This window comes from Camelus ferus, chromosome 6, assembly GCF_009834535.1.
Source record: "Camelus ferus isolate YT-003-E chromosome 6, BCGSAC_Cfer_1.0, whole genome shotgun sequence".
NCBI classification, from domain to species: domain Eukaryota; kingdom Metazoa; phylum Chordata; class Mammalia; order Artiodactyla; family Camelidae; genus Camelus; species Camelus ferus.
This window is the reverse complement of record NC_045701.1, coordinates 32,223,064-32,229,635: the sequence shown is the minus strand read 5'-3', so window position 1 is coordinate 32,229,635 and position 6,572 is coordinate 32,223,064. Positions and strand designations below refer to the sequence as shown.

The 6,572-nt window shown below is 52.4% G+C and overlaps 1 protein-coding gene across 3 annotated transcripts in view; it reads left to right on the top strand.

The window, feature by feature from the left end:
* Positions 1 to 320: 320 nt before the first annotated feature.
* ZFHX2 (zinc finger homeobox 2) overlaps positions 321 to 6,572 on the top strand; it is a 29,097-nt gene continuing 22,845 nt past the window's right edge. For 2 of the 3 annotated variants that reach the window (XM_032481733.1, XM_032481730.1), the window contains exon 1: positions 321 to 829. The gene's annotated coding sequence lies outside the window, so the exon portion shown is untranslated. The remainder of the gene's footprint in view (positions 830 to 6,572) is intronic. The other variant, XM_032481732.1, reaches the window with a different exon arrangement.

Here is a 6,572-nt window from a genome sequence, read left to right as displayed (position 1 = left end):
GAGGGTAACATAAGGCAAGAAGCATGTGAAAAAAAGAGAGGCCTTGATGACTCCGGGAAGCTGGTAGAAGCCAAGGCTTGTTCTAGAGCTGATTTAAAACAAAATAACAAAACATATGTATGATTTCTGTAGGCAGAAGAAAGAGGAAGCGAAGACGGCAAAGTGTTTAAAAGAGCCTTTCCTCTTTGCAGGCACCGGCTTGGACCTGGTGCCAAAGTCGAGCAGGTGGCCGGACAGGGGACCGCCTTCACTCCGGCCTTGGGTCCCACCCAAGGTCCAACAGGCAGGCGGACACCAAGCTCTAGGGCCGGCGGGCGGGGGCGGGGGCGGACGGACTACAACTCCCAGCATACTCCGCGGCGGGCGGGCCGCTGCACCTGCTCAGTGGGGCCGCCCCGGGCGCCTGGGTATTGATTATTCCATTGTGTGGGACGCCTCGGCTCCAGCCAGTGAATGAGGCGGAGGAGTGAGGGCGAGGAGGAGGAGGAGGAGGGCGAGGAGGAGGAGGAGGAGGAGGCGGCAGGGAGCGAGCGAGAGTGCCCAGGGTGAATCAATGGAAACCCCCTCACGAAGCCGGGAAAACACTTCAGCCGCAGCCAAATAGCATTGATTATTTTCCTTCACTTCCCTCACCGCCGTGAATTTATTTATTTATTTTTTCCATCTCCGTCCCTGACGCCCCGGAGTGAGCGCTGGAGGGAGGGAGGAGGAGGGGAAAAAAGGAATCAACACATCGGAGAAGTCCCTTCCAAGAGCCACCCCCTCCCCTCCCCGCCTCGCGCTGCTCGGCGGCCGCGGTTCGACTCCCGTCCCTGCTTCCAGCTGAGGTGTAAGTGCATCGATTTCCGATGCTGCTGGGTTGGTTTTTTTCTCCTCTCCCTCTCTCTCTTCTTCCTTTCCTTGCTCTTTGGAAGCTTGAGACGGAGGGGAGAGGAGGCGCTCGGAGACTGCCGCTGGAGGGCACGGAGAGGGACGGGAAGGGGCTGGGGGAGGGGACCTGGACGGATAGACGGACAGATCGAGAGCCTGAGGAGAAGGAGGGACAGAGGTGTGGGTGGGAGGGAGAGGGCCTGCGAGCGGGAATGGGGAAAAGAGTGATGCTGGGGTAGAGGTAGAAACGGGGAAAGGAAAGGCATCGAGGCTGGACCAGGAGCTAGCCGGACAGACGGAGGGTTACGAGAGCCTAGACGGACCGCGCCGAGCTGTGCGGGAAGCGGGGGTCCCGGAGGGAAGGGGAGGCCGGGTGAGTGCCGGGGCTCTGAGCTGTCAGCCAGGAGGGGCCTGGGTCTCGGCGGCCCCCCGCCGGCCGCAGGATGAGGGAGGAACCGCGGCTAGCCGGCGGGCTGATGGATGGGCAAGCGCGCTGGGGGGGTTGGGGGTAGGGGTGGGAGGGGACGTGGATATCCTTAATCTTCGACCGTAGGTTTTGCCTGAAGTTGAGTTGTTTGTTGGGTTGGTTTTGTTTTTTGTTTTTTGTTTTGTTTTTTTGGGGGGGTTTTTTTGCTTGTTTTCTGTTTTGGGTTTTTTTGTTTTGTTTTTTGAAAGGTGCCAGTAGGTGAAGGGGAGGCCAGTGCTCCTACTCAAGGTGCAGTGTGCCTCTCCTGGCTCCCCAACTCCCCATCCGCTCTAGTCTGCCGCTCTCTCTGAATGGCCCTATCGCTGAACACTCGACCACGCGTCTTGCTGCGCCTGTTGCCCCGCTGATCTCTGCCATGTGTCCCTATCTCTTGATTTTGCCGTTCTTCACCTCATTCATTCTCCCCACCCATTCATGTCCGGGTCTGTCTGTGTGTCACTGTCTCCGGATGTGACTTCCTCTCCGAGTGATCCTCTCACTGTGTGTCCCTGTCACTATGTGTCACACCTTGCTGCCTGACTGTTCTAGCCACCGAGGACTCCATGCCCTTTCCCTCAGGGTCTGAATAGATATCTCTGACCTTTTCAGGCTGCTTTGGAGTTTGCTTATCAGTCATGACTAATGGTTCTGGTAGTCACTGGTCAGGGGCCTGGAAGAGTGGAGGGATGGAGCAGATGTGTCTCCCCCAGGGTCTCGAGTACCCTTTCAGCATGACCAGGACGGCCTCCTCTTCCATCTTCACCCAGGAAGCTTTGGAACTTTCTAGCATTGTTGACCATCCCCTTTGCCATGTGCCTGTGTCCCCCATCAGGCCCTCACCTCTGGTCTCCTGAGTAATCATCTGCCTCTCCAGGAGCTTCCCACCACAAACCTCTTCCTTGCCGACTTGATTTTCCTCCCTTCCCTCACTTTACTATTATGTATTTTTTTATTTCCCTACTTTGTTTCACACCCTTTAGTTCCCCCATCCCTGTCTCCCATGATCTCCTTGGCCTATTCTTCACCTTTCTTTCCATCATCTGTCCTCTTCCTACCTTTTCTCCTTGGTCACCCTAAGTTTCTTGTATTCCTTATCTTCTCACCCAGCATTTTAACCCCAGCAGCAGAAGATACCAGAAGGGCTGGGAGAGGTGGGGAGTATGCTTTGTGAAGGCACATTATTAACAGGCCAAGAAATCCATGTAGTAGGTTTCCAGGGCATATCACCCCTTCATCAGTCAGGGCCATTATGTTCATTCACTGCCAGCTTGGATTTTGTAAGGGGATGTTCTCTGGGACTCTGAGCTCCACCCTGCTCAGTTGCCCCTTATCTTTCAGTTCATCTAGACATCAGTGGCTTTTTCTTTACTTTCTAATTCATCTTCCTCCTGGGTCCCTACTCTTATCATACTTGGATTCAGCACGATTTTTTACCAGGCAGTTTTCATTAGTGTGACAGAGGCTAGTTTATGCAAAGGACCAGGTTCATTGAGCCTAAAGAATGGGAAAGATGGATAAAGAGTCTGGAGAGTTTACCTTGTTTTAAGCCCATCATGGTTTTTCTAGGCTTTGGGAGCTTGAAGGGTGAAAGGAGGAGGTAGATATGGGCAGGGAAGATTTTAGAGGTGAAGAGTGACAAAAAGATAGGGGAGGCTGGGTGCAGTAAAGGCATGACGTGAGGAATGTGCGAAGGCAGGAAAGAAAATCCATGCGGAATGCTGGGCAGGGGAGGAACCGAGGGGTGATTAATGAAAAATTGGGAGAGTGAAATAAAACACGAGTTAATAGTGCTACAGAAGGAAAGAGGGAGAGAAAGGATAGAATCTTTCTAAAGAGGAAGGTCAGCGGAACGAGCAATGTGAAATGAGTCCAGTGGTAAAATGGGGGAAGGGAGGAACTGAAGAAGATGAGGTGAGAAAAGAGTGTAGTACAAAGAAGGGAAATGGAAGGGAAGGGAAGGAGTGCTGAGGCAGATCAGAGCCGCACAGAGCCTGGTGGGGGGAAAGAGGAGAGCTGGAGGTATCAAAGGAAACAAATGCTTCTGGTGTGAGAAGGACACAGTGTGACAGATGCAAAGGGAACGCCGCAGGAGGGGCAATTTGGAAAAAGGGCAGAGCAGAAACACCACTGGGCGAAGCCCCAAAAGAGAGGGATGCCAAAGGAGAGGGAGAGAACACGCAGGGATATCTGGTGAAGAGAAAGAGAGATCTGGCTCATTTCATTGGCCAAATCCCTCACTACCCCACTGAAGGCCTTTGCATTTCCTTCCCAAGCCAGGGGGACATGAGCAAAGAGACAACAAAGTAGAATTCCCATATACTTTAGCTGATAGGAACTTGAATCTTTCCAGCCCCCTGAGAACCAAAGACCTCCAGCCTCTGATGTCATAAATTGCTGCTGTTGCCTTGGCAACCTGACAGGGTTCCTCCCTCCATGATGTCAGAGCAGCCGGTGTTACCTTAAGACCCACAGAGGAACAACTCGCTGCTTTGCTGGATAAGCGGATGGGGCTGGGGCCAGAGTCAAAGCTGTAGGATTCCTGGGTCTCGTAGCTTGACCTGGCCTCCCTGAAGCTGTTCTTAGCTCAGAGTGAAGTCTGGTTTGTGAGTGCTTGAGGTTCCCTAGAGTCTGCAGGAGCAAGAGGAAGGGACCTCAGGAAACAGACAGCTTTGAGGATGGGATGGTAGGACGGAAAAGCAGTCAGAGAAGGAAGAGAGCTGGAAATGGCAGTGACAGAATGCGAAAGAAGGGCTTTGTGAGCAGGGAGGAGAGTTACTGAAAATGCAAGATGAACCTCGCTTTGGGCTTAAGAATGGAGACGGAAGCTGGAAATGCAGAATAGAGGGGATCGGAGCTGTGTGAGAGTATAAAAGGAAGCAGGGATAGAGAAAAGGGAAGGAACTGTGGAATCTGGCTGTGGAAGAAGGGGGAAAAAAAAAGGACTCTGAGAGAAGCTGCCGGGTGAGAGACCCAGGGTTAGACCTGATGGCCACATGAGCAGCGGCTGCATCTGTCTAGTTTCCGAGTGTTTTCTAGCACCTTGCACAGTGTCTGTCACACAGAGGATGCTTCATATCTATTGACCAGATGTCGAATTAATAGGGAGAGGCTAAGGAAAAGAGTTGCCCACCTTCCTGTCACCCCACCCCTCAGGCCTAAGTCTGCCTAAGCGGGTGAGTTGGGAAGGCAGACCCTGGAGGAAGGGGCCGGAGGGGAGTTAACTGAGCAACTGTGAGATCTGAGGCGGAGAGAGGAGAGGCTGGGTTAGGGGCACACTTGGAGGCAGCTAGGGCTGACTCTCGGGACAGATCTGGGAAGTCTTGGCAGAGATAATGGGAGAAAACATGAATGAACAGTCTGAGGAACCCAAGAGGAAGATACAGAGGAGGGTAGAAAACAGGAGGTGGTTTCCAGAAAAGGTTGAGAGGTGTTTCCAAAGATGGAGTTGGCAGATTTGAATTGCAAGTAGCACCCCTACCCCACCCCATTCCCGACCATGAAACCACAATTGAATCTGCCATATATGTGTACACACACACACACACACACACACACACACACACAATGGTCACAAGGAGTTCATAAATCAATACCAGGCCCATCATAAACACAGGCCCATCCTAAGCACCTTGTCCAAACCCAGGCAATTATAAGCATTGGCCAAGTGAGCCAAAAGGCAAGAGGAGGCACAGATTTGGGTGTGAGAAATGCTGTGAGGGATGGCCTTGCATTCTGACTGCTAGAGTCTAGGGGAAAAGAGGAAGAGGCAGGGGATGCAAAGCTCATCAGAACTCTGAATGAGATCTGCAGACACACACTTCTGCACACACCAGAGAGAGGTCTAAATACAGAAGCCATAGAGGAGAAAGATGCACCCAATCGGCAATCGTAACTTAACCTATTCCTATGGTGAAGAGTCAGAAAGACTGAATGGATTTTTGAATCTAGGAAAGAAGCCCTGGAAGAGAGGGGGTGAGTTGGGAGCGCTGGGGGAGAGTCACGCTAATAAGAGAGGCCAGGGCAGCTGGAGAAGGGGCTGGTGGGCGGGGGCCTGCGGGGAGGACAGTGGCAGCTGGATGCACTGTCAGCCGCAGCCATGGACTTGGGCAGCTCATATTTTGCAGCCGGCGACAGGCTGTCGACACGGCGGTCTTTACCTCACCGTTAGAAACTCATTTCATTGATTTTTCCATCTTTCTTCTCTGGCTTCTCAGTCATCCCACCACTCACTTTTCCAGAGCCCCTTGCCTCTCTGCAGAAAGCCCCAGGGGACCGCCTGCCCACCCCTCCTCCACCCCAGGCTGGTGAGACAGGGTGAAGGATTTAGAGGGGCCTTTCAGCACCCTGAGGTCATCTCATTGGCTGTTAGTGTCCCCCTTCTTGTAGACACTTGTGCAGAACCCAGAGCCTCTGTGTCCAGTTGTTTACGGTGCCCAGTTAAGGGATGGCAGGGCTGAGATCCATCTGCTCTCCTGTCACCAAGCTGGACGACTATGGTGGGCTGCAGACACCTGGAGGAAGACATCTTTTTCTAATTCCTCCCAAGACAGCTCAGCACCCCATAAAAAAATCTCTCTTTCAAAGTCAAATGAGAAAACAGGCCCTGCCTCTGTATTTGGGCAGGAATGTGGGACTACACTGAAGCTAAGCTTCCAGCCTTGGAATCACAGCAGGGCCACCCCCCTGGAACAGTGCTGGCCCAGGGGCCGGTGCGGTTAGAGGCCATAAGTAGCAGGAGCTCTCTGTGGAGAGAAGAGAGCGGACCTGTGCAGTCTGGTCCTGTGCGGCATGTTGATGTGCAGAGCCGGTGGGGCAGGGTGGGTGAAGAAATGTGGGCTTCATGTGTGGACATTTCCCTGGTGCCTCCTCCAGCCACAGCCAACTACCCCCAGCCTCTCCCCCTGGGGCCGGGATTGGGCTAAAGGTCAGGAGTCAATTGCCAGTCATTTGGCTTCTCAGTGAAGGAGGGCAGGGGGTGGGACGGCAGTGTTAGATTGTGTTTCCCTGAGGAACTGATGGGGTAAATGCCATTTCCATCCTCAGATTTTTTTTAATTGAAATATAGTCAGTTTACAGTGTTGTTAGTTTCTGGTATACAACATAGTGATTCAGTTATGAATATAAATATGTTCCTTTTCAGATTCTATAAATGTATTCCTTTTTAGATTCTTTTTCATTATAGGCTATTACAAGGTATTGAATATAGTTCCCTGTGCTCTACAGTAGGACCTTGTTT